The sequence below is a fragment of the Hyperolius riggenbachi genome, chromosome 4, assembly GCF_040937935.1.
Source record: "Hyperolius riggenbachi isolate aHypRig1 chromosome 4, aHypRig1.pri, whole genome shotgun sequence".
NCBI classification, from domain to species: Eukaryota; Metazoa; Chordata; class Amphibia; order Anura; family Hyperoliidae; genus Hyperolius; species Hyperolius riggenbachi.
This window is the reverse complement of record NC_090649.1, coordinates 139,762,262-139,781,141: the sequence shown is the minus strand read 5'-3', so window position 1 is coordinate 139,781,141 and position 18,880 is coordinate 139,762,262.

The following is an 18,880-nucleotide window of genomic DNA, read 5'->3' as shown; positions in this document are numbered from 1 at the left end:
ACAAGGGACGATTTGCATATTAAGCAGTGCTGCATTGTGTGAGACATCATATGCTCACTTTTGTTTTTCATAATGAACAACAATCATTACTATTATTATGTTTCATTTGGACTGTTCAGATCCAGAATATGTTTTTTAGGATTTTGATGGGAATTCTAACGCTCCCCCCAAATAAAGTCTACGGATCCGAATTTGAAAATAGACAGCTTTTTACTGAGGATGAAATAAGTATTTGGAGGAAATAATGAGAGAGTGACTCACCTAACTATACCCTTTATGTATTTGATAATCATTGCCAAAGGGAAAGGTGGAAGTCAGTTTTGAGAAATGGGTTGAAGGAAAAATATGAGATTTGGCTCCAGTGCATTCCATGTACCTATTGTGACATCCACCAAAGGACACGATAACAAGAATATGACAGTGAAGCCTTGTGACTCAGGGTGACTATAACAGCCAGGCAACTAACAACATTGGAAGTGTCAGCAGATCATGTTTTTGTCATCCACGACTGACTTTAAAACATAACTCAGGGGCGTGGCCAAGATGGCGAAGTGAGAAGAAGTGTCTTCTGATGCTCCGCTGCCCGGCTTCAGCCATTTAGCACACCGCCGCTGTCGACGCACCTCCAAACCGGCCAAAACACCGTGCTATATCCCCTAGACTCGGAAACACAAACTGGAGTCCTGGTGTGAGCCGCCGCTGGAGAGCGGGAGTAAAACGAATCCGGACCCGGAGACCGCCGCCTTGTCCTGGGACGAGCAGGAAGGGCCCGAACGCCCTCACAGATCGCAGCACAGATTTCATCCATACTCTGCTATGCCTCCTAAAGGGTCGAAGTCTAGAGACAAGGAGGAACACAAAGACCTCCCAGAGGATGCTGAAGTTACCTCAGCCCAACAACGGCCGCCGCCAAAGGGGAGACAGGCAAAGGACGGCGACATCATGGCTGACCACGAGGAAGATGAGCCTCCCATGCCAAGCCCTGCAGAGCTACTTGATGCTATCAAAACATGCCAATCGGCACTTACCAAAAAAATTGACAGCATGGAAGTCAATATAGGGTTCCTACGCAATGATGTGAGCAAGATCAGGGACAGGACCAAGGAGCTGGAGCAGCGTACTTCAGATCTAGAAGATACAGCCCAGGCGCACCGCATAGCCATCCCAGGTATGCAGCAACGACTATCCCAACTTGAAAACCGTGCAGAGGACGCGGAAAACCGAAACCGCAGAAGCAACCTCCGCATACTGGGGATACCTGAGGGAGCAGAGGGTGCAGACATGGCCTCTTTCATCGAAAACCTACTCAAGCAGCTCCTACCAGAATCCACGTTCTCTCCATTCTTTGTGATCGAGCGCGCTCACCGAATGACCACCAGAAAGAAACTCCCTGGGGCCCTCCCGAGACCGGTAATTCTTAAACTCCTGAATTTTAAAGACAGGGACGCTATACTATCTGCCTCCAGGAAAGCCGGTGAGTTACATTTTCAAAATACTAAACTTATGATATTTCCTGATTACACTGCTGAGACGCAGAGGCAGCGAGGTGCCTTTCAGCAAGTTAAAAATAAGCTGCACGAGAAGCAGATTACATACGCAATGCTGTTCCCGGCCAGACTCCGTGTTCAGGATGGAGACAGGACCCTCTTTTTTGACACTCCGGCGGAGGCCTTAACATGGATCGAGTCTTTGCCCCAAAAATAAGGTACTTCTACCATATCCGAGAGCTATGTGGCTGCATCGCCTCCCCCACCTCCCGCGTGTACCCGGGTTGAGAAGGTACTGCTTTCCTTGATCCTACCATCTCCAAATCATTAACTTTATTGCTTCCTAAAAGAAATTGTCCTGAGATACTAATCCAGAGGATATGAGTATATATATATATGATTATGCTTCTCGGGGCTAACTCCTACCATATTACACAATATGGCTGAATGTTAAGTGCCCTCCGGGCGCCGCCCTTCTTCACCAGCTTATCCTTGCCCGGGAACGAGGATCCCCGCCCCTGGTTTACACAGTGCTATGTGATGCAGGCCCCCCCCCCCCTCTGAGCTCTCGCCATGATACGCAGGTGCCCTGAGGGAGCGATGTCACAGTACTGAATCTCTTTTTGAACATTGAAACATCGCCTAGGCTGTGGTGCTCTCCACCCGGGCGCTCACCACTGCACTATATTGGAACTGTGGGCTCCGGAGTGGGGGAGGAAATAAATATAATATATATAATATAAGGAACCGTCCGCCCAAGATAAGCGGAAATTTCTTAACGCTAACCGGACGATTACATTAACCAGGCAATGAAGAAGAAACTTTACAACTGTACACGCTGATACTTGTGTATTTGATATAAGGGATGGTGGGCTCTGACAAGACTGCAGCGATGTGGGGAAGGATGAGGGTTGAGTCCTTGATGTGGGTGAGGGGGAAGGAGGTCTTGATGTACTGCCGCACAAGTATCTCTGTTGGTACCTTATGTGATACATGTTATGCTTACTGTTCAGATAGACTGGCTTGGTTGTGTGTTGGTAACTTAAAGGTTGGAAGAATGTGAATATGTTAAGTGAAACCAAAGTACTATAAAACAGCAGTAGAATATTAGGAAAAGGAAAGGGCACCTAGATAGAAGAGACAATAATGAGGCGGCATGAGACTGGACGCGATATACATATTTAGGGGACTTCATACATGAGAGGGGGCACAAAAACTGTGCTAACGTGTTAGCTGAATAGACCTAAGCAATGGCTAGAGTTTACCACTAGAGGGTGCTGTTGGCTAGCCGTCTGAAACTCCTACTTATCTGTACAACTCATAGCGAAATTCCAGCGGAGGTGTTATTGTATGACCCTTGTTGAAAACTAGCGCCGAAATATCTGCTTGCATAAAAATCTCCTCCTAGCTACGCTTAGAAGCCCCTAAAGATAGCAACTTAAGCCATATACACGGCGTCTTAGTTATAGTGGCCCCTACCTGCAATCCCTCTATAACTAGATAGAACGGCAGTGACAGCCCCTATTAACTTTCCACTGCATTATACCTCGCCTCTGCTCTACCTAACAAACCTTCACTGATACATGGGCTTAGGAGTGCAGGTCAACAGCAGAAAGACTCACATTCGCGCCCTTCCTCGCCTAAATAATCTTCTATAATGGAAGCTCACTCGCTGTATATGCTATGCATACATTCCTTCTCTGGAGGGTGCATGACTGATGCCTCTGTGGCTGGATGCCACTAATAATCCTGGGCTCTCCCTATAAAAGATGTACGCCCAGAACCCCTTCCAAAAATAGATGCAAACAACTGAATAACCTTGTTTGCTATCCGCATGGACCACATTCCACCTCGTATGGGTGGGGATTGAAGACGGTGGGCCTCCTTGCCCCTGGTCTAGGCCTCTCACATGCCGTCCAGGAAAGAGTAAAAAAGGGTGCCGCATACACAACATAAAAGCATAAATATTCTCTTAGTGCTGGTTTCATGTGACGATGTCTGCATGAATTTTCTGACCATAAGCCTTAAAGATGTTTCCTCCCAATGTTTGGGTGCAGCCGGGCAGCGGATCCATCTTCTTCCTTGATACCGCCGCCCCCACGTAGGGGTCTCCCCTGCACTGTTAACACTGTCTGAGTCCTGTAGGTGATTCAGGCCTAGTTACTAAAGTTGGGATCTAAGCTGTGGTAAGTTTTCTGTGTTAATGTTTACACTACTGCAGCAGGGATTTTTGTTTACCTTTTTTTTGTTCTCAGTTACAAGAAAGTCTCTTTCAACCCCACCGAACCTATTAATATTACTGCACTGGATACTGCTCTACTATTATGTTTGCCATTGGACACCTGAACCGCCCAACCCCTTATATACTCCCAGAACTCAATATGCTAAAATTAGTCACGCCCAGACATGGAAACCTCCCTAAAGATAATCTCCTGGAATATTAGAGGTATACGCTCCCCCTTTAAAAGGTCGTTAATGTTCCAATATCTCTCCAAACACCGGCCCCATATTTCAATACTCCAGGAGACACATCTGGACGGAGCATTGGTAAGGTCTTTAAACAAGCCATGGGTCCACAGGTCTTTCCACTCCATGTATTCCACCTTCTCCAGAGGGGTTACAATATTGATCAATAAATCTCTCACATACAAATTGCTGCACGCACTTCCAGACTCTGAGGGCAGATACATTATTCTTCACTTATCCATATTTGGCAACACATATTGCATTGTATGCATGTATGCTCCCCCTCCCCTTCAACAGAGTCTACTAGCGGAAATAACGACTAAGATACAGAAATATTTACCAGCTAAACTCCTTATAATTGGTGACTTTAATGACATTCTTACAACACACCTTGACACCACTAATAAATCCCGTGTTGCGAACATTGATTTAAAAGCCTGGGCGGACTCTCTTTCTCTCACAGAGTTATGGAGGTGGAAAAATTCCCAGAAGCTAGCCTTTTCCCACTTCTCAGCTACACACAAATCTGCCTCGAGAATAGATTTGGCCTTTGGGAATAACGATTGGGTCTCCTCTATGACTGCAGCATCTTATCTCCCCAGTGGCTTATCAGATCACGCCCCACTAGAAATTACATGCTCACTGCCCGCCCCCTCCAACCGTACACTCTGGAGGCTTAATCCTAAGTGGGTGAATGAGGAGGATATTGCCAAAAAAATCACTGCTGCCATTAACCAATATTGGGAGATTAACTTAGATACAGCCTCCACCCAGATTAGCTGGGATGCCTTTAAGGCCACAATCAGAGGGGAATACATTAACCAAATAAGCGGGTGCAGAAAGGAATATAACACCACACTAGAATTACTGACAGAGCAAGAAGAAAGCAGCACGCAGCTCTTCTCGGATACCCCCAACGATGACACATACTCAGCAATGATGCAGGCCAAACGATCCCTCAACTTACACATGACAGACCTCACTAGGACATCTCTTCTGGAGTGGCAACAATCTACATTTGAGAGGGGAGACAAAAATGGCAAGCTACTAGCTAATATAGCGAGAGACCCCCTGGAACAATCCAATATTCCAGAAATCAAAAATGACTCGGGTGACGTCACCTCATCTCCCACAGATATCCTTAATACATTCCAAAAATACTATAGCAATCTCTACACCTCTCAATTCAAAGGCACTATCTCAGATCTCCACGAATTACTAGAAACTGTACAAATGCCCTCCCTAGATGAGGAGATTTCGGCCAGCTTAGATAAAGAAATAGAGGAGGAGGAAATACTAGACTCTATTATCTCATTCCCCTCTCATAAGTCCCCGGGCCCAGACGGGATCCCCATTGAATTTTACAAACGCTTTATGAGAATACTAGCCCCGTACCTAAAAACAACATACAATAATTGCCTACTATCTGGCGAACTTCCACCTAGTTTTTACCAAGCACACATTATTCTCATTCCCAAACAGGACAAGGACCCCCTGGAGTGTGGATCTTACAGACCCATCTCCTTGCTCAATAATGACTTAAAAATCTTGACAAAAATCCTGACCACCCGCATAAATAAACACATCTCAGATCTAATAGAGCCGGACCAGACTGGCTTCATGCCCCACAAAACTACTGATATTAATCTCAGACGTGTATTCTCCCACATTCAACTCTCAGAAAATATCTCTACCCCGCGTGCTCTGGCCTTTCTGGATATACAAAAGGCGTTCGATTCAGTGGAGTGGGACTACCTGTGGGCTACAGTGCACAAGCTGGGTTTTGGCCCCAGGCTGGTTTCTTGGCTAAGGACCATATACAAACACCCTAGCACCAAAATTAAAATTGGACCAAGGATATCAGACAGTATCCATCTGAGCAGGGGCACCAGGCAGGGATGTCCTCTCTCTCCGGCCCTCTTCGCGATTGCCATGGAACCAATAGCTACTGCATTACGTCAGCACCCGGACATCCGTGGCTTTCGTGTGGGGGGGCTGGAGGAGAGGGTGTCACTATATGCAGACGACTTGGTTGTGTACCTGGAATCCCCTGATATATCTATTAAGGGTGTGCTGGAGACCTTTAGGATCTTTTCCTCGTTCACGGGTCTTAAGGTAAATTGGGAGAAATCGAAATTGCTTCCTCTGAACCGGGCTTCCCGGGCCTCCACCCCACTTGAGATAGTCCACAAAACTAAGTACCTTGGTATTACAATCTCAAACAACTCAGCAGACTACTATTCAGATAACTTGGCTCCACTGGTACAGCATACCAGGCAGAGGCTCCTGGGCTGGCGGGGCCTCCCTCTGTCCTTAATAGGTAGAATCAATCTTATTAAAATGAAGCTACTCCCAAAATATTTATATCTGTTCAGGAATTGCCCTATTTGGGTACATAAAAATTTCTTCAAACAACTCAATTCCTTACTCTCTAGCTTCATATGGCATGATAAGACTGCAAGGATCAGCCTCAAAAAACTACAACGACCCTGGACGGAGGGGGGCCTTGCCTTTCCGGATCTTTATAAATACTTCATAGCCTCCCAGCTTGTTACGGCTCATTGGTGGACTGTGCAAGATAAGTCTAATTCGGCGATGGTACTAGAGGCAGCAATGCTAGGCTCATATCAGGCACTTGCCCAAATAATATACCGGGGAGTCAGGGCACCGTACCCACTAACGATTAACATGAAAGTAGTTCTTCAGGCCTGGAAAGTAGTACAGACCTGGCACTCTTCCTCCCCTAACACGTTCTCCCCGAGACTTCCATTATGGAACAATCCATCCCTCCCTCACTTCTTCATGATACCTGACCCGATTATTTGGATCAAAAAAGGAATAACACACTTGGAACATATAATCACCTCCAGAGGCCTGACTGAATTCAACTCGCTTAAAACAACCTACTCACTGTCTAATAGTTACTTTTTTAGGTACCTACAGCTGAGGCATGCGTTTGCGGCACAGTTTGGCCGGGAGACAGTTAAAATGACCCCCACTGATATAGAAGAAGTAATTTGCAATGAAAACCTTTCTAAAGCTGTCTCTAGTATTTACCAAAACATTATTTTGATTACGGAACCGCATATAACTGCCTATAAGCGGCCCTGGCTTAAACTTATACCAAATCTTGATGATGAGGACTGGGAGGATGTCTGGATCAGACCCTTCGAATACCTAATCTCTACTAGAGACAGACTAATACAGTTCAAGATCCTTCATCAGGCATATCTAACCCCGGCTAAAATATCTAAGTTCGATCGGACAAGCCCTGGCCTTTGCTGGCGGTGTGGCGCTGCCTCAGCTGATTTCGACCATGTATTTTGGGAGTGCCCTGAAATTACTGAGCAATGGAAAAATATTTGCCGTATTGTGGGATCGGTCACTAAAATACACATCATACCTGAGCCCATGCACTGCCTATTAGGGAATGTCCAGGCCCTTGCCCCTACCAGAGCCCAGAGGAGCTGGATAGGTTTACTTTTATTCTACTATAGAAAAGAAATAGTCCTAAACTGGAAGCAGCCCTTGCCGCCCTCAATCCAGAGCTGGAAAAAACTAATAAATAGTTCCATACATCTATATAAGGCTGCCTACATTGCCAGAGGTTGTGCCCCTAAGTTTAAGAAGGTGTGGGGGCCCTGGACGTCAAGCAAAGATACTGCTTAATAATTACTGATATAACCCAGCTATATACATGGAGTGAAGCCTCTAGTTATATCCTGGGAGGTCCAAAAGGGTGAGCTTGACCCTGTGTAACAAAAGCGACATGATTGACTCAACACAGTGATATACCCTAGCACAGGAGTTGAATCTAGCAATGGTAAACACTGCATATATTACATATTGTAAACAGCTGCTGTAATTATTGCAATCCCTAGCTTTTTGTAACTGAGTTTCTTGTTTGAACTCCTCACCTGCGAGTGTGGGAGTTCGGGGTGTTTTTGTTTGTGTGTTTTGTATTGACAAAAAATCTTTTCAATAAAAAGAAGTTTTAAAAAAAAAAAAACATAACTCAGAGAAAATACTTTACTACTGATGCTTTGGGATGTGCGAAAATGCCTCTGTCAGCCTTGCAAAAATGTCCTTTTTTTTGTCCTAATTTTGTGAATTCCATTGAGGTAAAATCCCTCCTCCCCTTAAATCCCCAAACATAAATAGGCACAGGCCCTCATCAAATCCCAAAACACACCTAGGCAGAATTCCCCCACTCTAATAATTAGGGAGAGTCCCCCATAGTTACAAAGTGTGCCTCCAAATCCTTGATGTCAGTGGTGGGCACTGGGAATCTGTAATACATGTAAAGATAGGATACTCACCTGCATCTACCTCCTCATGACAGTCTTCAGTGCAGCCAGTGAATCTTCTGCGCCAGCCATCAGGCCATATTACTACGAAATACCAGGTGATTCAGCTGCCGCACAAATCATTCACATCATCTTAATAGATATGAATTTTTTCATGCATTTTATGGATGAAACCAGGTTTTTAAAGGAAACCTGAGATGGATGCAAAGAAAAAAGCCCCTTTAGGCTGATTGGTCCCTCTTCGTCTTTCTCCACTCCTTAGATCTTACACAATTCAGGCCGGTAATTCAGGCAGTCAGCACGTACTGTGCATGCATGGCCCAGTCACACGTGCATGCTGTTGCGCTCTCTAGTTGCCGGGGGAGTTCAGCGCAGTCGCAGAATACTCCCGCAATGGGAGCACAATGGTGAATGCGCATGGCCGGACTGCACCCGCGGCGACTGGCCGAATTACTGGGCTGAATAGCAGAAGATCCAGGGAGCAGAGAAGGATGCCAAGGGTCTAATTAGCCTGAAGAGGAAAGGAGCCTAAACCCCTGTGTTGGACAGAGGGAGCGATCTTGACAATACTGTGCAAGTCTGTGTAGTTGTCATCGAAGGGTGCTGCTCTCTTGGGTGCCACTCTAGGTGGTATATAATCTGCAGTAGACAGTGGGATGTGGGGGGATGGGTGGAAAAACAAGCGGTAGGGGAGAGCGCACTCAGGTTGTCATTCAATAAAAATGGCCAGCCGGCCATGGAATATTCTCACCTGGATCTGTGGCTGACTGTCCCATACAGGGTAGCCAGCAGAAAGGCTTTGTCTCACTTGGACCGGGGACCAAGTCTTGGCATAAGTCCTCCTCCACAAGGCGTGCAGACGATAGCCTCCTTCAGAGCTGTAGTAGCAGGCTGCTGCTCTGGTATATTTTCCACCTAGCCTGAGTGCTGTGATGCCACTATAGGCGGCTGCACTGTCAGGCAGTCGTGGGTGGATTAAGAAATTTGGGTTTAAGCGATTTGCCAGTGCAAGTGTATGCAAGTAGGAAATAGACGGCGGCTGCCGTGTGAATCAAAAGTAAAAACTTTTATTGTAGCTAAGCAACGCGATTCAGAGGGCTCAACCCTCTTTAGCCTGATGAAAGAGGGTTGAGCCCTCTGAAACGCGTTGCTTAGCTACAATAAAAATGGCCACCCCGTATGGGACAGTCAGCCAGGAACAGATCCAGGTGAGAATATTCCACGGCTGGCTGGCCATTTTTATTGAATGACAACCTGAATGCGCTCTCCCCCACCCCTTGTTTTTCCACCCATTCCCCCACATCCCACTGTCTACTGCAGATAATCAGCCTGAAGGGGCTGGAGGAAGTCCCAGGTATGAATATTTTTTTCTTTATGTCCATCTCAGGTACATTTTAAATAATACACTTCTTGTGTTTCTCTCCGGTCTTCTGTCTGATAGGAAGTTATACAGCTTTAATGACCGAATGCTGTAAATGATCTTATATGGTCTGTTCTGAGTTTGAGTGCTTTAAAAATTGGTTGTGTACGAGACACATACACCACAAGTCTTATTTAGAGAAAATATATCAGGGAAACATACTGCAGTACAGGAACATCCTGGTGTGTACTATACTGTGTTTTATTTCATGTTTATGGACAACATACAGCTGACACTAACTCCTCTCCAGTGACAGCAATAATTTCAACTCACTGCCATTGCTGGCTGAATACTTAGAACAAGCCAGTCACACTGATTTATGAAACATATTAAGCTACTCTGAAAATGCACAGAGCCAAGATCTCTGTTGATCTCTTACTTTATGTCACCGTGTGACTTATCCTATTATATTATGTTTAAAAGTGACATCAGCTTTAAATTAAAAAGGGCATATTGTCAAATGTGTGTCAGAAGTATTAATGCATATCTTCAGATGAGAACTAAAACATTCAGCAGACAGTATATATGCATGAAATGTAAAGTATATATCTGCTAGTAGTCTAATAAATACAGCAACAAAAGAGTAATAATCAGCTTACCTACTTGGTTCCCGCCTATCTGATTTACAATGGTAAATCAGACAGTGACCCACAGCCGTGAGCTGACCTAAGGGCCGATTTACACTAGGGCAATTAGCGGGTGATTCCTGCTAATTGCCGAAGCGACATCGCTTTTTAAAGCGGTAGCACAACTGTAACCATATGGCAGTGATATCACGGGCATTTTGTGATTAACGGCAATCGCAAAATATGTTGCCTGCAGCATTTTCTCGCGATTCTAGAGCGATTGTGATACAGTGATTATAAAAGTGCTGATCACGATCGTTGGGAATCGCAAGAGTGTACAGTGATTTTCCCACACTAATCGCGGTAAAATCACCTGCGCAAACCGTACCATTTTGCAACTTTCAAGTGTGAATGGGCCCTAACAGAGACTTCTATCCACAAATCAGGCTGAGAGAGGGAAGAGGTACAGTAATGCAAATGAGGAGGAAGTGAGCCCTGACTGCCTGTGTGCTAATACTCACTCATTAGGCAAGCTTTCCATCGGCCAATGAGCAGGAGAAGGAGTGCTGATTGACTTATGAAAAACACAAAATTCGTATTCAATTTTCTTTTAAAACTTAGTATTTACCATATGTAATAATTTTTTTGTAGCTACACCTGGGGCAATTTTAATTGTGATACTTGGACACTTGCTTTAATAAGAACAAAAAAAGTGTAGTTTTTCTACTGCTCGCGTTCAATGAAAGTCAGTGGGAACACAGAAAAAAATGTGTTTTGTACAAAAACCATGTTAGCCATCAGTAAAATGTCTTGGAAAAATCAAGACAGAAAACAAATATTCCCAAAATGCAGACCTGTGCACATGGGAAACCATAGTAAATCACATGCAGAATTTGCCGGGCAAGTATGAACAGCCCCTCATTTACTGAGTTTTAAATAGCAAATTCTAGTAGGGAATACAACTGTACATTGTACTTTCACCACCCAGAGCCTGATTTGTACTTGTTACCGCTCAAGGCCTACTATCACCAAAATACCCCCCACCCCCTAACTTACACACACCTTTTCCCCGGCAAGCAAGACACACAAACACCCCCTTCAGTATTGGCAGCCAGATAACCCTCCCCCTTTTCAATTTAGAGTGCCAGGTAACCCTATCCTTCAATATTGGTAGCCAGATGACTCCTCCCCCTTTAGTATGGGTAGGTAGATGACTCCTTCCCATCATTACTTTAGTATAGGTAGCTTAATGACTCCTCCCCTTCCCCTTTAGTATAGGTAGCTGGATAACCCCTTCCCCTTTAGTATAGGAAGCTGGATGACCCCCTCCCCCCACCTCCTTTAGTAAAGGTAGCTGGATGTCCCCTTTCCCTTTAGTATAGGAAGATGCAGAAAAGCCTCGGTGCTGGAGTGTATCCTAGAGAGGTGAGGCATGCTGTAGCCTGATCCCTTGCAACTCTGCATGAGACCCATGATTTCGGGCAGCAGTGGCTGTGGACCCTGTCTACGGTCTGCTTGGTGGCATATAGGGCTGCTAAATGCCCCAATGCTAGGCCGCCCTTTGCCTTTCTGTGCCCTGGGCCACGGCCTGTGGGCCTTGGCACAAATCCAGCCCTGCCACAGCCAAGATGGTGTGAAATCTTTTTAAACGAAGTCATTCCTTAATAAAACAGTTGCAGTATGTTCATAAATTGCATTATTTGTTAGTGTCTACACATCAGTCCATCAATTCTTACAATATTGAGTTAAAACAAAGCACCAATTTGCTGGTTACTGTTATACAGTGCTGTATTGCTAAAACTCAGAGAAAAAGAGAGAGAGAGAGAGAGAGGAGAGAGAGAGAGAGAGAGAGAGAGAGAGAGAGAGAGAGAGACTCAAGTCAAATGTCAGTTTAAAGAGAATCTGTACTCTAATATTCTTACACTAAAAAGCATACCATTCTATTCCTTATTTTCTCCTGTGCCCCTCTGTGCTGTTTCTGCCACTCTCTGCTGCAATCCTGGCTTGTAATTAACAGTTTTAGGCAATGTTTACAAACAAACTAACCAGCTTCTAATAGGCTCAGCTAAGCATAGTGTGTGAGTATGCAGGGGGCCTGCAGAGGGTGTGTATCGCTTCTACCAATCACAAGCAGCCCTGCACATTCCACACAATCAAAGCCTTAGCCCGACAAACAGGACAGAGGAAAGATACATTGATTTATTACAGAGACAGTGTAATTAGGAAGAGCTGCAGTAAGCCCCAGCACATTAGAACAGGCATAGGAACTCATAGGATAGAAGAACTAAGGCTGAAAAAAATTGTTACAGAGTCTCTTTAAACTTGCAAAGCTCTCCAAAGGCTCCTCTAATAACTTTTTTCTTTCACTTAAAACCATGATTGTATTTTTGGATAGTGTTTCCGAAGTAGTGTTGGTGTTTGAGTTTGGGTTGTCCTTATATTTGACCCTAATATTGCTGTCCGAATTCAGAAAAAAATTGCTTTCGGATTCACTAACCTAAAGAATTTGGACCTGTTTGATCGAATGACCATCAAATCAAACAGGGAAACACTATTCTGAAGATTCATTTAGCAACCTCATTAGAATTGCTTCACACTTAGCAGTGCATTTGGTATGTGACTTTCTCGAGGTCCAAGAGCACTGCGATCTCCATGATAATCATAGTACACTTGCAATTAACCCCAACCTTATCAGAAAGCATATGTGAGAAAACGCGGAGAAGCCGCCACGTGTACTAGCAGCAAGGCGGCTGATTCCGCGTCCAGCGCGGCGGTCTGCACACGGAAGCGTGCATCTAGTGACATGGCAGAACGCGGAAAAGCCGCCGCATGTATTGATAGCGAGGCGGCTGGTTCCGCGTCCAGCGCGGCAGTTTGCATGCAGCAGCGTGCACCTGGGGTGGCTGAGCCTGTTAGTTCACATAGGTTTAGGAAAACACACACTCGCGCTGAAAGGCAGAACTTTTATGATGGTCAAGGTGGGATCAGCTGACCAGGCCGGTCAGAGGACCTCAGAGCTGGTAACCATTGGTTGATCACTTTAGGGCGGCGCCAGAGAGCACTGTGCTATATATGGATACTGCTGGCCACTCTCAAGTTGTCTGCCATTGTGATCACTACGTGGAAGCACTCAGACCTTAGTCAGATCCAACAGTGTGTTTGAAGTTAGGTCCTGGGAATTCACACTGAGCCAGATTACTTGTGTTATTATTCTGTTATACTTCAGACTAGTTCCAGGGTGTAGAGACCACGGACCTCACACCCAAGACTAGGGAACTTGTACGATCATTCTGTTATACTTCAGACTAGTTCCAGGGTGTAGAGACCACGGACCTCACACCCAAGACTAGGGAACTTGTATTATCATTCTGTTATACTTCAGACTAGTTACAGGGTGTAGAGACCACAGACCTCACACCCAAGACTAGGGAACTTGTGTTATCACTCTGTTATACATCAGACTAGTTCCAGGGTGTAGAGACCACGGACCTCACACCCAAGACTAGGCATTGTTTGTTATTTGTTATTACCTGTTGCTTTCCTGACTATCCCTCTGCTTTCTGATTCGGTACCACGCATATCTGATATCACGTTGCCAAACCCTGCCAGACTTGGATACCGAATCAGCCTTTTGTCTTTGTACTTTATCTGTCTGTGTGTTGCCGACCTGGCTTGCCCGACCTCGAGAGCTATCTCTCTCCACTTAAGAGATAGTCTCCAAGATCAGTCAGTGACATCCGCCTTCAGGTGTCACTCACTCTCTGGTCCTTCCTACCTTCAGCCTGACTCCACCCCTTGGAGAGTCTCAGGCTGCTGGAAGGTTTCTGTACTCTCCATAGCAGTATATTCTGTACTGCTTAGGGTCACCTGTTCATCAGGTGGGTTGCTCAAAGTCATACTGTTACACCAAACACTCACCATATATATATATCTAGAGGTGTCCAGAGGTTAGCGCTATATCTGTATTATTGGTGATTCTGCAGATCATCCATAATCAGTTGAGGTAATGTGTTGCAAATGCATCTTATAGTGTCACCAACCTCCCTGCTGCATTTACAAAGTTCCTCACTCTCTTGGTAGGGTTAAGCCCCATACACACACTCCTCAATCAGAGACGTCAATCCAACAAATGGATTGACGTCTTATCAGTTGTTTGAACAATAGCAAACAACTTATTTTGGTTGTTTCAACTTGTTTCACAACAAAAGTTGTTTAATAATTGTGCTGCATAAAAGACCACTGTTGAGTGTGTGTATGAGGCTTCAGGGATCTCTACAGTCCCCTTCCTCCATCGTTTCCTTTCCTCTTTGGTGCCACTGCTCAGCTCTGGTCTGTGGTTTCATCTAGCCTTTTACGGCTCTGATTCCAGGTCTCTGACACTTAACCTATGGAAACAAAGACACGGAAACTGCTCACTAGTTTATTAGAAGTTTTTACTGTGGCCCCTACTGGTGTCTAATAAAATACTCACAAAATAACAGATAAAATATGCATATATGTCCATTGACTGGCCTTAGGGAACCAAGGTGGTACAGATAAACAAAACACGAAGTGTGCGGTTAATTGAATCAGATTCCTATACACCATATACATTTCTACCTGAACAGGGCTGGCTGTAGTCAACCTTCCTGTTCATTAGATTCATAAAGCATAGTTTGGCAGTATATACACATCTATGTATACACTAGCTTTACAATTAACACTCTACATAAAGCTGGCTTTTCCATATTTAATTACATAAGCCGTCTTCATGATTTATATCTATCCTATTAGCCCTCATCGAGACCCTGACCTATTCACTTATAAAGCAGTTCAAGTTAAATTCAACATTGTGTCCTTTTAGCAGTCTAAGACTGTCTATCCATTTCCCCTCACATCTACTCAATCTATAATGGAAACATGATTAATAAATTGCAGACTAATAAGATGGATATGAATCATGTTTCAGCGCTAATAGGAATGTAAAAAAAATGCAGCTGGGGACAGATGTCCTTCAAACATGATCTTCCAATATAAGAAAGAGTCCTAGTGAAAATTTACTATGAATAAATAAAAAGTCTTTTCAAGTGCTTCGTATTTGTCACTTTCATGACCATCACCAAACACCTCAATCAGGTCCTACCAGAAAATCAATCACATTAGAAGACCAGCAGAGTGCTTAGAACAACTTATGTGACATTCACTTTTGTACGGTTCTGATCCAGTTCTGTATCATGCCTGAAGAAGAAACTTAAAGTTTTGAAACCTTGCAATAAAACTATGTACAGTTAGGGCCTGTTTCCACTACATGCAGATTGAAAGCAGAATGGATGCAGAAAAACTGACTCCAATGAATGCCTGTAACGATTGGTGTCAGCACACAGAGAGAATCTGATCATTGATGATCTGCAGAATCATCAATAATACAGATGTATACTTGATTATGGATGATCTGCAGAATCACCAATAACACAAGTATGACTAACCTCTGGACACCTAATGAAGTGTAAGTGTTTGGTGTAACTGTAAGCTATCTCCCGAGAGGCGGGAGACACAGGCAGCTCAGGCCAGAGACCACCAGCTCAGGCCAGAGGAGCAGGTGGCCCTGGGCTGTGCAGGGACTATCTCCTTGACAGAGGGGATAGAGATAATCTGGCAGCCAGTAGTGATTCCCTGGTAACTGGAAATCAGACTGTACTGCAGCCAGGGGGCTCCAATGGGAGAGAGGCCACTGGCTGTACTGCAGAAAGGACTCTGTGATGAGCAAGAGGTTCTTGCAGCTAACTGACACTTGGTGGAATAGTGTCACGGGTAGTACAGACAGACTGAACACTCAAGGGATGAGTGACAGCCAGAAGGGTCGGGCAGGCCAGGTCGGCTTCACCCAAGCAAATGGTCATAACAGATATAAAGCACAATCCTAGTCTGGGGTGTGAGGTCCATGGTCTCGACACCCAGGAACTAGTCCAAGGAATAATACAGTTTCCTATACTTAGGTGTGAGGTCCTTGGTCTCAACACCCTGGAACTGGTCTAAGGTATAACACAGCAATGACACAGTAATCCTAAACTTGGGTGTGAGGTCCTTGGTCACAACACCCTGAAACTGGTCTAAAGTATAACACAGCAATGACACGGTATCCCTAAGCTTGGGTGTGAGGTCCATGGTCACAACACCCTGGAACTGGTCTAAAGTATAACACAGCAATGACACAGTGTCCCTAAGCTTGGGTGTGAGGTCCATGGTCACAACACCCTGGAACTGGTCTAAAGTATAACACAGCAATGACACAGTATCCCTAAGCTTGGGTGTGAGGTCCGTGGTTACAACACCCTGGAACTGGTCTAAAGTATAACACAAGCGTAATCTGGCTAAGTGTGAATTCCCAGGTCCTCCTGGTTCTAACACACTGTGGGATCTGACTGGTCTGAGTGCTCACACGTAAGTATTCGCAACGGCCGACAACCAGCAACTGACAAGCAAAATCTATATATACCTCCAGTGCTGTGCAGCTCCGCCAGAGCCACTCAGCCAATCCAGGGTCCAGCTGGGATCAGCTGATCGGCCTGATCAGCTGATTCCCCTTCTGCTGGTATAAATGTCCTGTCGCCTGGCGCGCGCACGCGAAGCTCTCCATCTGTGTGAACTAGAAGGTCCAGCCAAGCCAGATGCATGTCGCTGCGTGGAAACCACCGGTCTGAACGTGGAGATAGCCGCCCTGACACTAGACCATGTGGCGGCATCTCCGCTGTTCAATACAATGCCTATGGGATAACCTGCATCAGAAAAATCGCGTTTACTGGAAACAGGCCCATAGGCATTCATTGGAGTCAGTTTTTCTGCATCCACTCTGTATCCAATCTGTGTGTAGTGGTACCAGGCCCTTAGTGATTTTAGGTATTACCTGAATCTCAACATTTGTTAGTTTGATGCCATAACTGCTCCACAACTACCAACCTGACTTGCAACAGCTTCTGTAATATCCGTATCACATGTGAGGTTTTGCTTAGAACACCCAACTTACCCTATCATTACTGTATCTGCATTTTCTTCCTCTCTCTCCCTGCTGGTGCCGAACAAGTGCCATCTACTGCCTCTTCCACCCCCCCTCTGTCTTCATTTCTTTTTCCTCTCTCCCTATTTCCTAAAACCCCCAGCTCAATAAATATATATTCAGTGTGTTGCATTGGACAATATAAACACATTGCAAATGCAATACATTTATATTTTAATCGTACGTTCACATTGCTAAGCGGGGTGCAAGTCACAACGGGTGTCGGAAGAGGCTAAACCTGGGCAGAAGCAACTGAGGCTCCAGCCGGCTGGGCCAATTAGAGGTGGGGAGCCTGGGAGGGGGATTAGGATGTGGGAGGGGGATTAGGATGTGGGAGGAGGATTAGAATGTGGGAGGAGGAACTACATCATTCCTCCCTTCCTCTCTATGCCCCCCCTTCTTTGTCTCCCTGCAGAGTAGGGCACCGTGTTAAATACCCTAGGTACACCACTACATTGGTGCATTAGCAGTGTGGTGCAATGAATAAGCTTGCATAAGGTGATACATGTTATGCAGTACCAGACAATATGTGCTTGTACAGTTGCAGTGACGCATACTTTTCATTTACTGTATGCCTCACTGTATGCGCCGCATTACACGTGTACTGCTCATGGCCACTATTATCTCTGTTGCAATCCTGCTAATTTCGGGTATGCAATGCCCATTGTCCCAGTATGAACCAAGCCTTATACCTAGTCATTCACAATCAGGATTTTTGCACAATCACAGCTTTCCATGATATTGGTAAATCAGGTATAATGTGTTATGTAGCGTAACAGAGTTGTAACACATCAGGATTCTTGTAGTATCGGGGCATTGTTAACTGGATGTCAATACTGAATGTAAAAAAAAAAACCTTATTTCCTTTTAGTCCTGTGAAAAGCCACTCTAATGCACTTCTTACACTTCATTGGGAAAAAAATAAATAATTACTATAGCACTGGCAGACGGCACATTGTTCTTACCAGGATCTAAGGGAGATAAGTGCATTGTTTACTGCGAGCTGTTCTTTTTTATTCTGAGTGCAATTTTTCCCATAAACACACAATAAACACACAAAGTGAAGACAATTACTGCCCTCAAGGGAAATGTTCATACCAATGAAAATGATTAGCCCCATTCAATGATATAAATCAATTTTCACTGCATTAGAAAATGTGCCCTAATGCAAGGAACAAAGGAGCATAAAAGTAAAACGTATGACAAACATAACAAAACATAATATTTTGAAAAACTACTTTTGTTTTGCAACCCAGAAACGCAAGTTAAATTATCATAATGACTGCTGCAGCAATTCATAAGAGAAAACATTTGTTTGGATCTATTCACAATGTGAATAGGTTAGAAACATTGTTTCTTGTCCTCAAACCTTTCCATTAATGTCGGAGTCATGTGGCGTGCTAGCAGAATGTGTGGCTTGCCTTTTCTCTATGAAAACAAACAAACAAAAAAAAAAACATCCCAAATGTTTTGGCCATGGCCCACTAGGGAGATTTTTGCAACATTTTAGGATTGTCAATGATCATCAAAGTTCCAAAAAATGTCTATGCTAACAGGGGGGTAACTATAGGGAATGCACCCACCCCTTCAGGGGGGGCCGG